This window comes from Pan troglodytes, chromosome X (genome assembly GCF_028858775.2).
Source record: "Pan troglodytes isolate AG18354 chromosome X, NHGRI_mPanTro3-v2.0_pri, whole genome shotgun sequence".
NCBI lineage: Eukaryota > Metazoa > Chordata > Mammalia > Primates > Hominidae > Pan > Pan troglodytes.
The window spans coordinates 53,139,871-53,159,385 of NC_072421.2; the positions used below are offsets into that span (position 1 = coordinate 53,139,871).

Consider the following 19,515-nt stretch of genomic DNA (forward strand, 5'->3'; position numbering starts at 1 on the left):
ATGTTAACTTTGATCACCTGGCTGAGGTAGTGTCCGTCAGGTTTCTCCACTGTAAAACTACTCCTCTTTCTCTTTTTCCATGCTGTACTCTTTGGAAGGAAGCCAAGTAAGCGCAGCCCATGCTTAGGGAATGAGGAGTTATGCTCCATTTCCTTGAGAGGGAAGTATGTACATAAATTAATTGGAATTCTTCTGCAAGAGCAATTTGTCTATTCTATGAGAGCTTTTAAGATGTTGGACTCCATAGGCTTTAGATATGGAAGGAGAGGGATTCAGAGGAGTCAAGATGACTGCCAGGTTGGTGTGAGACCTTTGGCAAGGCCCCTTCCCTCTCTGGGCCTCCTCTGTGAGATGGTTGGAATACCAGATCCTTGACATGTCTCTCCAATGATTCTGATAAATGTTTTGGGGGGGACAGGATGGAGGCTTTGATGTGCTGTCAGAGGTGGGCAGGGAGGACTGAGGCCCAGAAAGGGGAATGTCTTGCCCAAAGTAACGCAATACCTCGAGGCCAGAGCTGAGAGTGCAGGATCCTAGAGAAAAGAGACATGTACATGCAATATCTGGAGCCAACCCCAATGAGTATGCGGTGGAGAGGAGGGGAGGGGAAAGCAGCAGGGGCAAAGGCAATGGAGTAGGCTGGAGTAGGCCAGAAAGAGGTCAGCCTGCCAAAGGATCCCAGCCAATCAGAGCCAGAGTAGCCAGTCTGGTTACTCTTGCTTCAGTCTGCCCTACCTCACAACATGACTCTCCTTGTCCTCTCTAGAGGGCCTCAGTTTTCCTATCTATAAACTGAGGCTTATCGTGCAGGGGGATCAGTCCAGGAGAAGCAACCTGCCTAAGGTCTCAAGACAGAGTCTAGCCTTGAAGCAGGTCTCTGAAGTCTGGCCTTCACTGTGCTCTTCCCTGATTCCTCTCTGTCCCCCCAATCAAATCCCCAGCCCCTCATCCTGGCATTTGAGACTCTTCTTCACCCACCCTGTTAGAGAGGGCCTCTGGTCTTCATCTTCAGTGATGCTCTTAAGAGTCAATCATAGTATTCTAGTATAGTTGGCCAGGGTGCTCATGTCCTCGGCTGAGCCATGTGAGGACAGGATGTTCTTTGCCCAGAGTAACATCTTGTTCCCTGTGCCCTCACTCTTCAGTCTGGACCTCCGAAAGGGAGGGCTGTTCTAGGTCTTTAAGGTCACATCTAGCTCCAAGATACTGTCTTCGCTGAAGGCCAGAGAAGACAGGCCCCATTGGCTGAGACCTTAAACAGAAACCAGGAGGATGAAGAGTCATGGGCCCAATGTGCCCTAGGGCCTGTTCCCATGTTGAAACTACTTGTCTTCATATGCTTCCTAGCTTGCCCTCGCTCCTTTGCAGCAGAGGGCCCTGCTCCTGGGTGGGAGGTTCCTGGGATTTCCTGGGACCAGACCTTTAAAGTGCCACCTACTTCTGTGAGTAGAATCGGATTGGCAGGGACAAAACTAGATTCAAGAATGTCCCTCCTTCTTAGGTGACCCAAAGGGCTGGCACTGGCTCCCCCAGTTGGGGGTGTGCAGGATGGTTGGGAAGGAATCCTATTATTCATTCAGTAAACACTTATGAGTACCTACTGTGTGCCTGAAGTGCTGAACTGGGTGATAGGGATACAGCAGGGAAACAAGATAGAGCAAGTCTTTTTTTTTTTTTTTCTTTGTTGCCCAGCCTGGAGTGCAGTGGCACAATCTCCGCTCACTGTAAGCTCCGCCTGCCGGGTTCACGCCATTCTCCTGCCTCAGCTTCCCGAGTAGCTGGGACTACAGGCGCCTGCCACCACGCCCGGCTAATTTTTGTATTTTTAGTAGAGACAGGGTTTCACCATGTTGGCCAGGCTGGTCGGGAACTCCTGACCTCAGGTGATTCACCCGCCTCCGACCTCCCAAAGTTCTGGGATTACAGGCATGAGCCACCATGCCCCACCAGACCTTTTCTCAGAAAAAAAAAAAATTGTTTAAATTCATAAAATAAAATATCTAGAATTACAAAAGAAATTGATTACATTGAAATATAGTTATTAAAATATGGAAAAAGCAAATATGTGCTATAGTATAATCGTATATGTACTCCCCATTAATCCATTAAATCATAAGATTTAATGGAGGGTCTAATGACGATCATGATTTTAAAATAATGATTGAAATTATATGATTTTCAAGAGATCTGCAACATCTATAATGTGATATGAAAATCTCTGATTTCTATTAGTGACAATCAGTACTGCTACTACTGCTGCTAAATTTCAGTTAGAGGAGAGGGAAAATAAAGATGTAATTTTGTTTTATTTTTTTGAGACGGAGTTTCAATCTTGTTGCCCAGGCTGGAGTGCAATGGTACGATCTCGGCTCACGGCAACCTTCGCCTCCCAGGTTCAAGCGATTCTCCTGCCTCAGCCTCCCTAGTAGCTGGGATTACAGGCATGTGCCACCACGCCCAGCTAATTTTGTATTTTTAGTAGAGACGGGGTTTCTCCATGTTGGTCAGGCTGGTCTCGAACTCCGAGCTCAGGTGATCCGCCCGCCTCGGCCTCCCAAAGTGCTGGGATTACAGGCATGAGTCACTGCGCCCGGCCATAAAGGTGTAAATTTGTTCCCATCCAAATTCATGGACCTCTCCAAACCCTGTCCCCAGCCTCGATTAGAGGTCTGCAGAATACAAATTAAGAACCCTTGCAAATAGGAGGGTCCTTCCCATCTCTCCTTCCTTCTTAAACAGTTTTCCTTCGGAAGCCTGGGTTTTATTCTGGGTCTTACTGCGCCGACTGCCGGCGGTGTACCGTAAGAAGCCGCAAAGACGGGGCGGTGGTGGGGAGTGGTAGCGGGAAGAGGCCGGGCCGGAGCGCGCGAGGGGTGGGGCCTGGCTGTGTGACTTCAAGCCAGTCAGTTTGCCTCTCTGGGCCATAAGTTCTGTCCGCCTCAATACTGGGAAAGAATTGGGAGGAGAGAACTTAATTATTTATGCCCCAGGCAACTGATCTATATTTGCCCTCTCATTTAATCCTCACACATTGTGAGGAAAATTTTAAAACATCTTTCCATTTCCAGATGGTTAAACTGAGGCTCCTAGCGAGGTTGTCACTTGACCAATGTCTCAGCAGGTATCAGGGACTGGTAGGTGACACGCCACATCCCCATAACCACCTCATCCTCCATGCATGGAATAAGGAACTCTGCTCACTTTGAGCGAGAGAAACCTGGCTTAGGAATCTCTGCAGGTGGGTGTGGAACTGTGAGAAACTGGGGGCAGAATCGCGTCTCTTAGCAGAGCGGTGGCAGTGCAAGGTGGCTTATGGAGAGTAAAACGTCAAAGAAGCCAGGCATCTCGATTGTGCAGTGACTCGGCGCCTGGCGTGGCTTCCGGCTTCGCGCCTGCGTATTCCCAAGTAGCCGCCTGAAGACCTGTCGAATAGACAGGCAAAGGGCCATGACAAGCACTCCTTTCCTGGCCAATCCTATTAAAGGGTGGGCTTGGCTCTTTAACCAATCAAAGTCCCCCGAAGGGGCGGAGTTTTCCTCGGTTTGGCTCTAAGCGTCGGGGGTAAAAATAAAATGTTTCCATCCCCAGCCAATCCCTGGAAAGGCAGAAGGGCACTCCTCCAATGGGAGCCGGGGAGCCGTCGGTAGCGGCGTAGGCCCGTGCCCCTGCTCGCGCTGCAGCCCGTGGAAGGGTTCCGTCCAGCGTATCCTTCAGATCTTGCTGTAGGCCTCTGGTGTCTGTGCGCGCGCGGCAGGGGCGGCGGCGGCGACGGCCGGAGGTGTACGGTGAGAAGCCATAAAGACGGGGCGGTGGGGGGAGTGGCAGCGGGAAGAGGCCGGCCGAAGCGCGCGAGGGGTGGGGCCTGCGCGAGCTTTTACTGGGGCGGCCTCTCAACCCTAGGTCAGCGGGTTGCGGAGGATCGTGCGGGTCGCAAAGGGAAGCCGAGTGCTCCTGCGGCTCCCAGACTGCAACCAGGTGAGTACCCTGCGGAGCGGTCGGTGCCCGTTGCTGCCCTCCGCGGCCCCACCTCCCACCCTCAGTGTCTTTCGAAACGGTTCCATGCAGGTCTGCCGCTCACGTGATCGTCTGCGTGCGTGTCTGTCTTTGCATCCCCTCTCCCATCTCTGTCTCTGTCTGTCCCACTTTTTGAGACGTAGTAGACATAAGATGCTGAATCCTGACCAGTTTAAACTAGCGATGAAACCTTGAGCTATCTCCTTCACCAGCCTGGGCCTCAGTTTCCTCATCTGCCAAATGGGGGTCTGATAATGTGTACCTGAGACAAGGCATGTGCATTACTTTGCCCTGCACCCGGTCCTTAGAAAATTTTCAATAAATAATGACTATCTTGACTGAAAAGAATATTGTCTCTCTTGGTTTCTGTCTTTTCTCTGTCTCTGACCCTTCCTCCATTGGATCTTTCTGAATGCTTCTGTCTTTCTCTGTTACTGTTTTTCCTCTTTTTACCCGTCTCTTTCTCAACCCTAAAGAGGTTAGAGGTGCATAGTTTATAGCAATAAGTTTTACCCCCGAGGACATGAGCTTAGCCTGGGGCTCCGACCTGTTCTGTGGGTAAAAAATGGAGCCTGGCTTTGGGTTGCTTCTGGTGTCATTGAAGAGAGAACTCTCTTTGCTCCCCAGCCTACTCTGTTAAACAGGTAGAGACACCCAAAGTTGGGAGCAACTTAGATTAAAAACCACTTTTTAATAGCCCCTTATCCTATATAATGTTAGTCACCACAGGAAGCCCACAGATCTCCTGGTTATGTCTCCATACAGCCCTGGACATCCTATTTTCTATTTCCATCCTGAAATCCTTTGACCAGGCCTTAAGGAACTCACCTTCAGTTATCAGCAAAATTCCCTCCATTCTCATCCTGGCTTCCGAATACTCCCTTTATTTTCTTGCTATGCTTTGGTCGTTCTCATACCTGTTGGACCCAACATTGCTTTTTTTTTTAATAAGGTGTATTTTGAAATGCTTCACTATTCTAAAATGAAATGGATAGAAAATAGAATCTGTCTACACCCATAATTCCCTGAAAACCAATATAATGCCCTAATTGTAATATAGAGAGTAGTAAAGGAAGAGTAATATATAATATTATATTATACATATATCGTACATATATATGCAAAGACTGGGATATGACTCCCCTAGAAGACATGATGAAATGGTCTTACACTTAATGATAGTGACAGCTACATGTGTGTTGATTGGTGATTCAGAAGCCACAGGTAGAGTGACACCGTTTTCCTAAATAATGAACAATTCTTCACAAAGTTCTAAACAAAACAATGTGGAAGAGTTTCTCAGTTTATATGGTCGTTAAATTTCTGGAAAAATCAGTATATATTAATATCCATGATGAGACCCTCTTAATCTCCCTGACCTTATCTCCCACCACTCTCCCCCCTTGCTCATTCTATCTACCCATGCTGGCCACCTTACTATTACTTGAACACCTTAGGCACACTTCCGCCTCAGGGGTTTTGCATTCCGTGTATCTGGAATGCTCTTTCCTCAAATACCCACAAGGCTCAGGCCCTTGCTTCCTTCAGGCCTCTACTCAGCTGTCACTTTCTCAGAGGGCCCCCCGACCATTCTACACCTTTTTCACAGTGTAGCATTAACTGCTTAGTATGTTTGCTGTTTATTGTCTGACTCTCCCACTCAATTATAAGCTCCAGAAGGGCAGGGATTTTTGTCTTTTTTGTTCTATGATACATTCCTATTACCTAAAATAGTGCTTGACACCTAGTAGACTTTCTCAATGAATGTTTGTTGAATGAATAAAAGAACAAATGAACAGGTTTTTCACCTACATTACTGGTGAGATATTCTAAAGTTGTATGGAATGTGGTATGATTCTTTGTGGTGTGGAGCTGTCCTGTACACTGCAGAGGGCTGAGCATCCCTGGTCCATAGCTAGGGTTGTCACTGATGATCTCCAATTATTGTCACAGTCAAAAATGCCCCCCAAACAGGGCCGGGTGTGATGGCTCACGCCTGTAATCCCAGCACTTTGGGAGGCCAAGGTGGGCAGATCGCTTGAGTCCAGGAGTTCAAGACCAGCCTGGCCAACATGATGAAACCCCGTCTCTACAAAAAATACAAAAATTAGCCGGGTGTTGTGGTGCACGCCTGTGGTCCCAGCTACTTAGGAGGCTGAGATGGGAGGATTGCTTGAGCCCAGGAGGCAGAGGTTACAGTGAGCCAGGATTGCACCACTGCACTCCAGCCTGGGTGACAGCGAGACCCTGTCTCAAAAAAAAAGCAGTAAAAAATGGGTCGGGCACTGTGGCTCTCACCTGTAATCCCAGCACTTTGGGAGGCCGAGGTGGGTGGATCACCTGAGGTCAGGAGTTCAAGACCAGCCTGGCCAACATGGTAAAACCCCGTCTCTACTAATAATACAAAAATTAGCCAGGCCCACATGGTGGCGCATGCCTGTAATCCCAGCTACTCGGAAGGCTGAGGCAGGAGAATCGCTTGAACCCAGGAGGCAGGGGTTGCAGTGAGCCAGCCTGGGCAACAAGAGCAAAACTTCGTCTCAAAAAAAAGAAAAAATGCCCTGAAACACCCTTTAATTGTCCAGCCCCCACCTCTCAGTGAGAACCACTGCTTAAGTAGCAGCCTGGCTTTCCCTGAACACTCTGTCCTCCCGGCAGCCCTCTCATACCCCTCTTACCGGGAAACTGGGTGGTGAGGGTGAGGGTGGGTATGCTTGCTCCTAGTTACCCTTTCCAGACATTCTCCCTCCTCAAACAACCCTTTTTTCATTTGTTTTAAGGTTTTTTTGGGTTTTTTTTTTTTTGAGACAGAATCTCACTCTGTCACCCAGGCTAGAGTGCAGTGGCACAATCTTGGCTCACTGAAGCCTCCGCCTCCCAGGTTCAAGTGATTCTCCTGCCTCAGCTTCCCGAGTAGCTGGGACTACAGGCATGCACCACCACGCCTGGCTAATTTTTGTATTTTTAGCAGAGACAGGGTTTCACCATGTTGGCCAGGCTGGTCTTGAACTCCTAACCTCAAGTGATCCACCCGCCTTGGCCTCCCAAAGTGCTGGGATTACAGGTGTGAGCCACCAGGCCCAGCCAAGAATTTTTAAACTTAAAATAATTTCAAACTTTTTAAAAGCTTCAAAAATTATACAAGAATTCTCATATATTCTTCACTTAGATTCCCCACATGTTAAGAAATTATATAATTACAGGCTGGGCGCAGTGGCTCACGCCTGTAATCCCAGCACTTTGGGAGGCCAAGGTGGGCAGATCACCTGAGGTCGGGAGTTCGAGACCAGCCTGGGCAACATAGTGAAACCCTGTCTCTACTAAAAATACAAAAATCAGCTGGGTGTGGTGGCTTGTGCCTGTAGTCCCAGCTACTTGGGAAGCTGAGGCAGGAGAATTGCTTGAACACAGGAGGCAGACATTGCAGTAAGCTGAGATCATGCCACTGCACTCCATCCTGGGTGACACAGCGAGACTGTCTCAAAAAAAAAGAAAGAAAGAAAGAAAGAAATTATATAATTACAGTGTAACTATCAAAACTAGAAAATTAACATTGATACATACAGGCATATCACAGGTTCAGTTCCAGACCAACACAATAAAGCAAGTCAGATGAATTTTTTGGTTTCCCAGTGCATATAAAAGTTATGTTTACACTGTACCATAGTCTATTAAGTGTACAATAGCATTGTATCAAAAAAAGTATTTACCTTAATTTAAAAATACTATATTGCTAAAAAATGCTAAAGACCATCCCAGCCTTCAGCAAGTTGTAATTTTTTGCTGGTGGAGGGTCTTACCTCGATGTTGATGGTTGCTGACTGAGCAGGGTGGTAGTTGCTGGTTGGGGTGGCTGTGGCAAATTCTTAAAATAAGATATCAATGAAGTTTGGCACGTTGACTCTTCCTTTCACAAAGGGTTTCTCTGTAGCATGTGATGCTGTTTAATAGCATGTTACCCGCAGTAGAACTTGTTTCAAAACTGGAGTCAGTTCTCTCAAACCCTGCTACTACTTTGTTAACTAAGTTTATGTAATATTCTAAATCCTTTGTTGTTGTTTCCAGTGTTCACAGCATCTTCACCAGGAGTAGATTTCATCCCAGGAAATCACTGTTTTGCTCATCCATAAGAAGTAACTCCTCATCCACTAACTTTTTTTCTTTTTTTTTCTGAGACAGGGTCTTGCTCTGTCACCCAGGCTAGAGTGTAGTGGCGCGATCACGGCTCACTGCGGCCTCGACCTCCCAGGCTCAAGCAATCTTCCCACCTCAGCCTCCCAAGTAGCTGGGACTATAGGTGCATGCCACCACGCCCAGCCAATTTTTAACATTTTGCAAAGGTGGGGTCTTGTTGTGTTGTCCAGGCTAGTCTCAAACTCCTGGCCTCAAGTAATCCTCCTGCCTCAGCCTCCGGAGTAGCTGGGACCACAGGCATGTGCCACCATGCCCAGCTATTTTTTTTTTTAATTTTTGTGGAGACAGGGTCTCACTTTGTTGCCCAGGCTCCATTAAAGGAGGGCCTGGCACAGTGGCTTATGCCTGTAATCCCAGCACTTTGGGAAGCCAAGGCGGGTGAATTGCCTAAGGTCAGGAGTTTGAGACCAGCCTGGCCAGCATGGTGAAACCTTGTCTCTACTAAATATACAGAAAAATTAGCCAGGCATGGTGGCGGACACCTGCAGTCCCAGCTATTCAGGAGACTGAGGCAGGAGAATCCCTTGAACCTGGGAGACGGAGGTTGCAGTGAGCTGAGCTCGCGCCACTGCACTCCAGCCTGGGCAACAGAGCGAGACTCCATCTCAAAAAAAAAAAAAATTTGATCATGAGATGGCAGCAATTCAGTCACTTCTTCAGCCTCACATTCTAATTCTGACTCTCTCGTTATTTCTGCCATCTCTGCAGTTGCTTCCTCTACTGAAGTCTTGAAACCCCTGAAAGTCATCCCTGAGGTTTGAAGTTAACTTCTTCTACACCCTGTTAATGTTGATATTTTGACCTCCTTCCATGAATCACAAATGTTCTTAATGGCATCTAGAATGGTGAGTCCTTTCCAGAAGATTTTCAATTTACTTTTCCCGGATCCATCAGAGGAATCACTGTCTATGGCGGCTATAGCCTTATGAAATGTATTTCCTAAATAATAAGACCTGAAAGTCAATATTACTCCTTGATCCATGGGCTGCAGAATGGATGTTGTGTTAGCAGGCATGAAAACAGCATGAATCTCCTTGTACATCTCCATCAGAGCTCTTAGGTGATCAGGTGCATTTTCAATGAGCAGTAATATTTTGAATGGAATCTTTTTATCTGAGTAGCAGGTCTCAACAGTGGGCTTAAAATATTTAATAAACTATGCTATAAACAGATTTGCTATCATCCAGGCTTTGTTGCTCCATTTGTAGAGCACAGAGTATATTTAGCATAGTTCTTAAGGATCCTAGGATTTTCAGAATGGTAAAATGAACACTGGCTTCAAGTTAAAAGTCACCAGCTGCCTGAGCCTCTAACAAGAGAGTCATCCTGTCTTTTGAAGCTTTGAAGCCAGACATTGACTTCTTTCTAGCTATAAAAGTCCTAGATGGCATCTTCTCCCCACATAAGGCTGTTTCAGCTACACTGAAAATCTGTTGGCCAGGTGCGGTGGCTCACGCCTGTAATCTCAGCACTTTGGGAGGCTGAGGCGGACGGATCACCTGAGGTTGGGAGTTCGAGACCAGGCTGACCAACATGGAGAAACCCTGCCTCTACTAAAAATACAAAATTAGCTGGGTGTAGTGGCGCATGCCTATAACCCCAGCTACTCGGGAGGCTGAGGCAGGAGAATCACTTGAACCTGGGAGGCAGAGGTTGCAGTGAGCTGAGATGATGCCATTGCATTCCAGCCTGGGCAATAAGAGTGAAACTCCGTCTCAAAAAAAAAAAAAAGAAAATCTGTTGGCCGGGTGCGGTGGCTCACACCTGTAATCCCAGCACTTTGGGAGGCAGAGGCGGGCGGGTCACAAGGTCAGGAGTTTGAGACCAGTCTGGCCAACATAGTGAAACCCCGTCTCTACTAAAAGTACAAAAATTGGCTGGGCGTGGTGGCGGGCACCTGTAATCCCAGCTACTCAAGAGGCTGAGGCAGGAGAATCGGTTGAAACCCAAAGGCAGAGGTTGCAGTGAGCCGAGATCGCACCACTGCATTCCAGCCTGGGCAACAAGAGCAAAAGTCCATCTCAAAAAACAAAAAGAAAAAGAAAAAAGAAAAAGAAAATCTGTTGTTCACCAACTATCTTATGTAGATTTTTCTAGATAACTTCCTGCAGCTTCTACATCAGCACTTGCAGTTTCACCTTGCACTTTTATGTTACGGAGATGGCTTCTTTCCTTAAACCTCATGAACCGACTTTTGCTAGCTTAAAACTTTTCTTCTGCAGCTTCCTCACCTTTCTCAGCCTTCAGAGAATTGAAGAGAGTTAGGGCCTTGCTCTGAATTAGGCTTTGGCTTAAGGAAATGTTGTGGCTGATTTGATTGTCTAGCCAGACCACCCAAACTTTCTCCATATCCACAATAACACTGTTTCACTGTCTTATCACTCATGTGTTCGCTGGAGTAGCACTTTTAATTTCCTTCAAAAACTTTTCCTTTGCATTCACAACTTGGCTAACTGTTCGGCGCAAGAAGCCTAGCCTTCGGCCTCTCTCACCTTTCAACATGCCTTCCTCACAAAGCTTAATCATTTCCAGCCTTTGATTTAAAGTGAGAGATGTTGAAGGCCGGGCGCAATGGCTCACGACTGTAATCCCAGCACTTTGGGAGGCTGAGGCGGGGGGATTGTGTGAGCCGAGGAGTTTGAGACCAGCCTGGGCAACATGGCAAGACCCTGTCTCCAAAAAAATAAAAATAAAAAATAAAGTGATAGATGTTGAGATACTTCCTTTGACTCGAATACTTAGAAGCCATTGTGGGGTTATTAATTGGCCTAATTTCAATTTGTTATGTCTTGGATAGGGAGGCCCGAGGAGAGGGAGAGAGACAGAGGAATAGCCAGTCAGTCGAGCAGTCAGAACATACATATTTGTCAGTTCAGTTTGCCATCTTACATGGGTACAGTTCATGGTGCCCTAAAACAATTACAAATAGTTACACCAAAGATCACTGATCTAGGCGGGGTGCGGTAGCTCACGCCTGTAATCCCAGCACTTTGGGAGGCCGAGGTGGGTGGATTGCTTGACCTCAGGAGTTCAAGACCAGCGTGGGCAAGATGGTGAAACTCCATCTCTACAAAAAATACAAAAATTAAGCTGGGTGCTGTGGCGTGCGCCGCTAGTCCCAGCTACTCAGGGAGGCTGAGGCAGGAGAATAGCTTGAGCCCAGGAGGCAAAGGCTGCAGTGAGCTGAGATCACGCCACTGCACTCTAGCCTGGGTGACAGGAGTGAAACCCTGTCTCAAAAAAAAAAAAAAAAGATCACTGATCACAGATCACCATAACAGATATAAGAAAAGTTTTGAAATGTGAAAATTACCAAAATGTAAGACAGAGACACTAAGTGAGCACATACTGTTGGAAAAATGGCACTAATAGATTTACTCAATACAACTTTGCCACAAACCTTCAATTAGTAAAAGACACAGTATCTGTGAACTGCAGTAAAGTGCAGCACAATAAAATGAGGTATTGCCTGTACTCTTAACGAAACTACAGGGTTTATTTAGATTACATCAGTTTTTCACTAGTGCCACTTTTCTTTTCAAGGATTCAGTTCAGGCTCCCACATTACATTTAGTTATCATGCCTCCTTAGGCTCTTCCAATATGGAACAGTTCTTGAGTCTTTCTTTGTCTTTTATGATTTTGATCATTTAGAAGACTCCTGGACAGTTATTTCATAGAATTTGGGTTTGTCTCAAGTTTCACTGTGATTATATTCAAGTTATGTAATTTTGGTGAGAATACCGCAGAAGAGAAGTTATGTCTTCAGTGCTTCCTATCAGGAGGCATGTGATGTCATTTTGTCCTGATACCAGTTTTGTTGACTTTGAGTCCTTGTTTAAGGTGGTGTGTCAGGTTTTTCCACTATAGTTCCCCTTTTTTCTTTCATGAAATATGTTGGGATTATATAAATATCAACAACCTTGTTGTAAATCTCATATCATCAGAATATACCATCAGCTACCACTCTGTATCATCATATACAGACATACACCCATATCTGCCCATCATTACCATTTCTAAATGAATTTAGCTATGATCTCACTGTCATTCTCTTTAACACTGGTCCAGTCCTAATTCTTGGTGATTTTAATATCTTTGTAGCTGATCCTTCCAATATTTTCATCTATCAGTTCTGTGATTTGCCACCCTACAATGATCCTGCCTTTTAACCCCACCTCAGCTACCTACTCCAATAGTCTGACCCTTGTTTTGTTTGGTTTTTTTTTTTTTTTGAGACGGAGTCTTACTCTGTCACCCAGGCTGGAGTGCAGTGGTGCGATCTCAGCTCACTGCAGCCTCCGCCTCCTGGGTTCAAGTGATTTTCCTGCCTCAGCCTCCAGAGTAGCTGAGATTACAGGTGCCTGCCACCACGCTCAGATAATTTTTGTAGAGACAGCGTTTCACCATGTTGGCCAGGCTGGTCTCGAACTCCTGACCTCAAGTGATCTACCCGCCTGGGCCTCCCAAAGTGCTGGGATTACAGGTGTGACCCACTGTGCCAAGCCTGACCCTTGTCCTTGTCAGTACCTGTGACTGCATTGTTTTCATATTCTCAGTTTCAGGCATCCTGTTCTCTAGCCAGTACCTCCTATTTTTCTAGCTCACACCTACTAGTACTCCAACTCCAGCAATCCCTCAATCCCACTGGGACTGAACATTTTCACTCCCTTTCACTTCCCCCGTGCTCCTATGTCCCTCCTTTAATCAGCTTAGATTCCATGACCCACTGTTACAATCATTCCTGGGCGGACAGTCTCACTTCCCTTCGCCCTCTGCCACTTCAGCGTACTTACCATCCACTTTATCGGGCACTGCCTCAGCCCGGTTAAATCCAGCTCTCTACTTGCTCCATTGCATTTCCTATCCTACCCTCCTAGATGATGATTGTTTCCTACTTCTCTCCTGAAATCCTCAACATTTCCTCCCCTGTCCTTACACTCAGGCTTCCTACTTAACTGAAAAAATGAAAACCATTGGAATAAAACATCTGCAGATTCCCACCACCACATCCAACCACCACACAGCATCTGTATCCACATACTCTGCCTTCTTCTCTGTACTACATAAGGTGCTCCTACTGTCGTCAAAATCCAGTCTCTCCCCTTTGGCACTCCATCCCATCCTCTCTCACCTACTTGAGGACATGGTTCCACCAGTTTTCCCCTCTCTCTACAAGATCATTCTTATTAGCACACAGACATTCTATTACTTCTTCCATCTTTTCGTTGCAACTTCATTGAGATGCATGTCGCATACCATCTAATTCACCTTTTATTTATTTATTTTTGAGACAGGGTCTTACTGTATTGCCCAGGCTGGACTTGAACTCCTGGGCTCAAGTGATCCTCTGGCCTCAACTTTCTGAGTAAATTCACCCTTTTAAAGGGTACTGTTAAAATAATAATAAATATTATTATAAATAAATAAATAAAAGTATACTGTTCAGTAGTTTTATTTATTTATCTTTATTTTTTGAGACAGCCTCTCGCTCTGTCACCCAAGCTGGAGTGCAGTGGTACAATCTCGGCTCACTGCAACTTCTGTCTCCCGGGTTCAAGTGATTCTCCTGCCTCAGCCTCCCGAGTAACTGGGATTACAGGCGCACACCACCATGCCTGACTAATTTTTGTATTTTTAGTAGAGACGGGGTTTTGCCATGTTGGCCAGGGTGGTCTCAAACTCCTGACCTCAAGTGATCCACCCGCCTCGGCCTCCCAAACATGATCAATTTTAGAACATTTTCACCCCCCGACCCCCACCAAAGAAGCTTCATACTCATTAGCAGTCACTTCCCATTAGTCTTCTCCCCAGTCCTAGCCACCCACTAATATACTTTCTGTATCTAGAGATTTGTCTATTCTAGATATTCCATATAAATTAGATCGTACAAGATACTGGTCTTGCTGGCTGGCTTCTTTCGCTGAGCATAATGTTTTGAGGTCCATCCATGCTGTTGCACGTATCATTCCTTCCTATTGTCAAATAATATTCTGTCGTATGGATCTACCTCCGTTCCTCAGTTGGTCAGTTCAGTTGCTTTCATGTTGGCCAATATGACTAATATTTCTCTGAACGTGGAGTGGAATTGCTGTCATATGGTGGCTCTATGTTTAACTTTTTTTTTTTCTTTTTGAGACAGGGTCTCACTCTGTCACCCAGACTGGAATGCAGTGTCCCAATCTTGGCTCACTGCAACCTCCACCTCCTGGGCTCAAGTGGTCCTCCCCCTTCAGCCTCCTGAGTGGCTGGGACCATGGGCATGTGCCACCACACCTGGCTAATTTTTGTATTTTTTGTAGAAATGGGGTTTTGCCATGTTGCCCAGGCTGGTCTTGAACTCCTGGGTTCAAGAGATCTGCCCTCCTCGGCCTCCCAAAGTGCTGAGATGATAGGTATGAGCCGTGGTGCCCCGCCTTATGTTTTGAGGAGCTATCAAACTGTTTGCAAAAGTGGCTATGCCATTTTACAGTCCTATCAGCAGTGTATGAAGGTTCCAGTTTCTCCATATCCTCATCAACACTTTTCGTTTGTCTTTTTTATTATAGCCATCCTAGTGAGTATGAAAGTGGTGTCTCATTGTAGTTTTGATTTTCATTTCCCTAATAACTCATGATATTGAATGTCCTTTTATATGCTTGTATATCTTTGGAGAAATGTCTATTCAAATTCTTAGCCCATTTTTAATTGGATTATGTGTCTTTTTATTATTGAGTTGCAGGACTTCTTTTTTTTTTTTTGGAGACGGAGTCTCACTCTGTCATCCAGGGTGGAGTGCAGTGGTGTGATCTTGGCTTACTTCAACCTCTGCCTCCTGGGTTCAAGCAATTCTCCTGCCTCAGCCTCCTGAATAGCTGGGACTACAGGCACACAATGACACACCTGGTTAATTTTTTTTTTTTTTTTGTATTTTAGTAGAGATGGGGTTTCACTGTGTTGCCCAGGCTGATCTCGAACTCCTGAGCTCAGGCAGTCCACCTGCCTCGGCCTCCCAAAGTGCTAAGATTATAGGCATGAGCCACTGCACCTGGCCAGGACTTCTTTATGTATCTGGATATAAGTCCTTTGTCAGATAATATGTTTTTTCTTTTCTTTTTTTTTTTTTTTTTGAGACAGAGTCTCGCTCTGTCGCCCAGGGTGGAGTGCAGTGGTGCGATCTCGGCTCACTGCAAGCTCCGCCTCCCGGGTTCACGCCATTCTCCTGCCTCAGCCTCCCAAGTAGCTGGGACTACAGGCGCCCGCCACCATGCCCAGCTAATTTTTTGTATTTTTAGTAGAGACGGGGTTTCACCGTGTTAGCCAGGATGGTCTCGATCTCCTGACCTCGTGATCCACCCGCCTCGGCCTCCCAAAGTGCTGGGATTACAGGCGTGAGCCACCGCGCCTGGCCAGATAATATGAATTATAAATATTTTCTCCCATTCTGTGGGTTCTTTTCATTTTATTGATGGTATCTTTTGATGTACAGTAGGTTTTAATTTCAGTGATGTCCAGCTTACCTATTTTGTTGTCACTTGGGCATTTGGTGTTATATCCAATAAATCATCGCCTAAATCAGGGTGACAAAGATTTATTCCTATGTTTTCTTCTAGGAATTTTATCGTTTTAGCTCTTACATTTAGGACAGTGATCCATTTTGAGTTATTTTTGTTTCAAGACAGGGTCTCGTTCTGTCACCCAGGCTGGAGTGCAGTGGCACCATCACAGCTCACTGCAGCCTTGACCTCTTAGGCTCAAGTGATCCCCCCACCTCAGCCTCCTGAGTAGCTGACACTACAAGTGTGCGCTACCATGCCTGGCTAATTTTTATATTTTTTGTAGAGATGAGGTCTCTGTGTATTGCCCATGCTGGTCTCGAACTCCTGGGCTCAAGTGATCCTCTCACCTCAGCCTCCCAAAGTGCTGGGATTACAGACATACTGTACCCAGCCCATTTTGAGTTAATATTTGTGTATAGTGTGAGAGTAGGGGTACAGGTTTATTCTTCTGACATGGATATCTAGTTTTCTGAGCACCTTTTGTTGAAAAATATTCTTTTTACCATTGGATTGTCTTGACGACCTTGTCATAGACCAGGCATAGTGACACCCATCTGTAGTCCCAGCTACTAGAGAGGCTGAAGCAGGAGGATCACTTTAGCCCAGGAGTTCAGGGCCAACCTGGGCAACATAGTGACACCCCATCTCTGAAAAAAATAATTGACCATGAAACATAAACATAAAGGTTAACTTCTGGACTCTTAATTCTATTCCATTGATTTGCAGGTCTGTCACTATGCTAGACCACACTGTCTTAATTACTGTAGTTGTAGTAAGTTTTGAAGTCAAGAAGTGAGAGTCTTCCAACTTTGTTCTTTTTCAAGATTGTTTTGGCTATCCTTGCATTTTCATACGAATTTTAGGATCAGCTTTCCAATTTCTTTCTTTTTTTTTTTTCTTTTACAGATAGGATCTTTCTCTGTTGCCCAGGCTGGAGTGCAATGGTGTGATCATACTTCACTGCAGCCTTGAACTCCTGGGCTCAAGTGATCCTCTTTGCTTTTTTTTTTTTTTTTTTTTTTTTTTGTAGAGACAGGGTCTTGCTTTGTAGCCCAGGCTGATATCAAACTCCTGGCTTCAAACAATCCTCCTGCCTCGTCCTCCCAAAGTGCTGGGATTACAGGCATGATCTACCAAACTCAGCAGCTTATCAATTTCTTTAAAAAAAAAAAACAGCTGAAATTCTCATAGAGATTATGTTGAATCTATATATCAACTTGGGGAGTATTGCCATTTAACAATATTGTCTTCTAGTCTGTGAACTTGGGATTTATTTAGATCTTTAATTTCTTTCAGGAGTGTTTTATAGTTTTCAGTATACAAGTCTTGCAGTTCCTTTGTTAAATTTATTCCTAGGCATTTTATTCTTTTTGATACTACTTTAAAATGGGATGTTTTTTAATTTTTAAAAATTTTTAAATTAAAATAATTTTTAATTTCCTCATGCTTTTATCTCAGAGTCAGGGGTTTGTTTTCTAGAGACAAGGTCTTGCTCTGTTGCTCAAACTAGAGTGCAATGGCTCCATCATAGCCCACAGCAGCCTTGAACTCATGGGATTACAGGTGTGAACCACTGCACCTAGCTGGACTTTTTCTTTTTTTCTTTTTTTTGAGACGGAGTCTCACTCTGTCACCCAGGCTGGAGTGCAGTGGGGCGCTCTCGGCTCATTGCAACCTCCGCCTCCCGGGTTCAAGCGATTCTCCCGCCTCAGCCTCCAGAGTAGCTGGGATTATAGGCACCCGCCACTACACCCAGCTAATTTTTTGTATTTTTAGTAGAGACGGGGTTGCACCATGTTGGCCAGGCTGGTCTCAAACTGCTGACCTCATGATCTGCCCGCCTCAGCCTCCCAAAGTGCTAGGATTACAAGCGTGAGCCACCGTGCCTGGCCTTCAAATTTTTTCTTAATTTTTTTTTTTTTTTTTTGAGACAGAGTCCCACTCTGTCACCCAGGCTGGAGTGCAGTGGCGTGATCTCAGCTCACTGCAACCTCCGCCTCCCGGGTTCAAGCAATTCTTGTGCCTCAGCCTCCCAAGCAGCTGGGACTACAGGTGCATACTACCACACCCAGCTAATTTTTGTATTTTTAGTAGCCATGGGGTTTTGCCATGTTGGCCAGGCTGGTCTCGAACTCCTGGCCTCAAGTAATCCACCCGACCTCAGCCTCCCAAAGTGCTGGGATTATAGGCATGAGCCACTGCACCCAGCCCTTAATTTCATTTTTTGATTGTTCATTGCTAGTGCATAGAAATACAATAGATTTTTGTTTATTGATCCTCTATCATATGACATTGCTGAACTTGTTTATTAGTTCAAATAGTTTTTTGGTGGATTCCTTGGGATTTTTAAATATACAAGATCATGTTATCTCTAAATAGAGATAGTTTCACTTTTTTCTTTCCTGTCTGAATGCCTTTTTTTTTTGAGGCAGGGTCTCGCTCTGTAACCCAGGCTGCAGCGCAGCGGTGTGATCATAGCTCACTGCAACCTCGAACTCTTGGGCTCAAGCAGTCCTCCCATCTCAGCCTCCAAAGTATGTAGGACTACAGGTGCACACCACCCCACCCAGCTGATTTTTAATTTTTTTGTGGAGACAAGGGTCTCACTATGTTGTCCAGGCTGGTCTCAAACTCCTAGATTCGAGCAGTCCTTTCACTTCAGCCTCCCAAAGTGCTGGGATTACCAGCTTTGTTCTTTTTGCTCCAGATTACTTTGGCTATTTGGTGTCTTTTGTGGTTTATACAAATTTTAGTATTTTTCTGTAAAAAATGACATGGAACTTTTATAGAGATTGCATTAAATTTGTAGATCACTTTGAGTAGTATGGACATTTAAACAATACTAATTTTTCCAATTCATGACCACAGGGTATCTTTCCATGTATTTGTATCATCTTCAGTTTCATTCATCAATGTCTTACTGTTTTCAGGGTACACGTCTTTTACCTCCTTGGTTAAATTTATTCCTAAGTTTGTTTTTTGTTGTTTTGTTTTTGTTTTTGTTTTGAGATGGAGTTTTGCTCTTGTTGCCCAGGCTGGAGTATGCAGTGGCGCGATCTCATCTCACTGCAACCTCCGCCTCCCAGTTTCAAACGATTCTCCTGCCTCAGCCTCCCGAGTAGCTGGGATTACAGATGTGTGCCACCACACCCTGCTAATTTTGTATTTTTAGTAGAGACGGGGTTTCGCCATGTTGGCCAGCCTGGCTTCAAACCCCTGACCTCAGGTGATCCACCCGCCTCGGCCTCCCAAAGTGCTGGGATTACAGGCGTGAGCCACTGCGCCCGGTTATTCCTAAGTATTTTACTTTTTTTCTGTAGCTATTGTAAATGGGATTGCTTTCTTGATTTCTTTTTCAGATAGTTTGTTGTTAGTGTATAGAAGTGCTACTGATTTTTGTATGTTGATTTTGTATCCTGTAACTTTACTGAATTTATTTGTTCTAACGGTTTTCTTTTTTCTTTCTTTTTTTTTTTTTTTGGAGACAGAGTCTCACTGTATTGCCCAAGCGGGAGTGCAGTGGCATGTTCTCAGCTCACTGCACCTCCGTCTCCTGGGTTCAAGCAATTCTCATGCCTCAGCCTCTCGAGTAGCTGGGACTATAGGCATGTGCCACCATGCCTGGCTAAGTTTTATATTTTTTAGTAGAGATGGGGTTTCACCATGTTGGCCAGGGTGGTCTCGAACTCCTGGCCTCAAGCCATCTGCCGGCCCCGGCCTCCCAAAGTGCTGGGATTACAGGCATGAGCCACTGCACCCAGGCTTGTTCT

At 45.5% G+C, this 19,515-nt stretch overlaps 1 protein-coding gene across 4 annotated transcripts in view; it reads left to right on the forward strand.

The window, feature by feature from the left end:
- The first annotated feature begins 2,166 nt into the window (after window positions 1–2,166).
- Window positions 2,167–19,515, forward strand: part of KANTR (KANTR integral membrane protein) — a 34,765-nt gene continuing 17,416 nt past the window's right edge. For 2 of the 4 annotated variants that reach the window (XR_008542031.2, XM_054676662.2), the window contains exons 1-3: window positions 3,521–3,785; window positions 3,901–3,975; window positions 8,917–9,053. The gene's annotated coding sequence lies outside the window, so the exon portion shown is untranslated. Of the gene's footprint in view, window positions 3,786–3,900; window positions 3,976–8,916; window positions 9,054–19,515 lie in introns of all 4 variants that reach the window. The other 2 variants (XM_054676664.2, XM_054676663.2) reach the window with 2 other exon arrangements.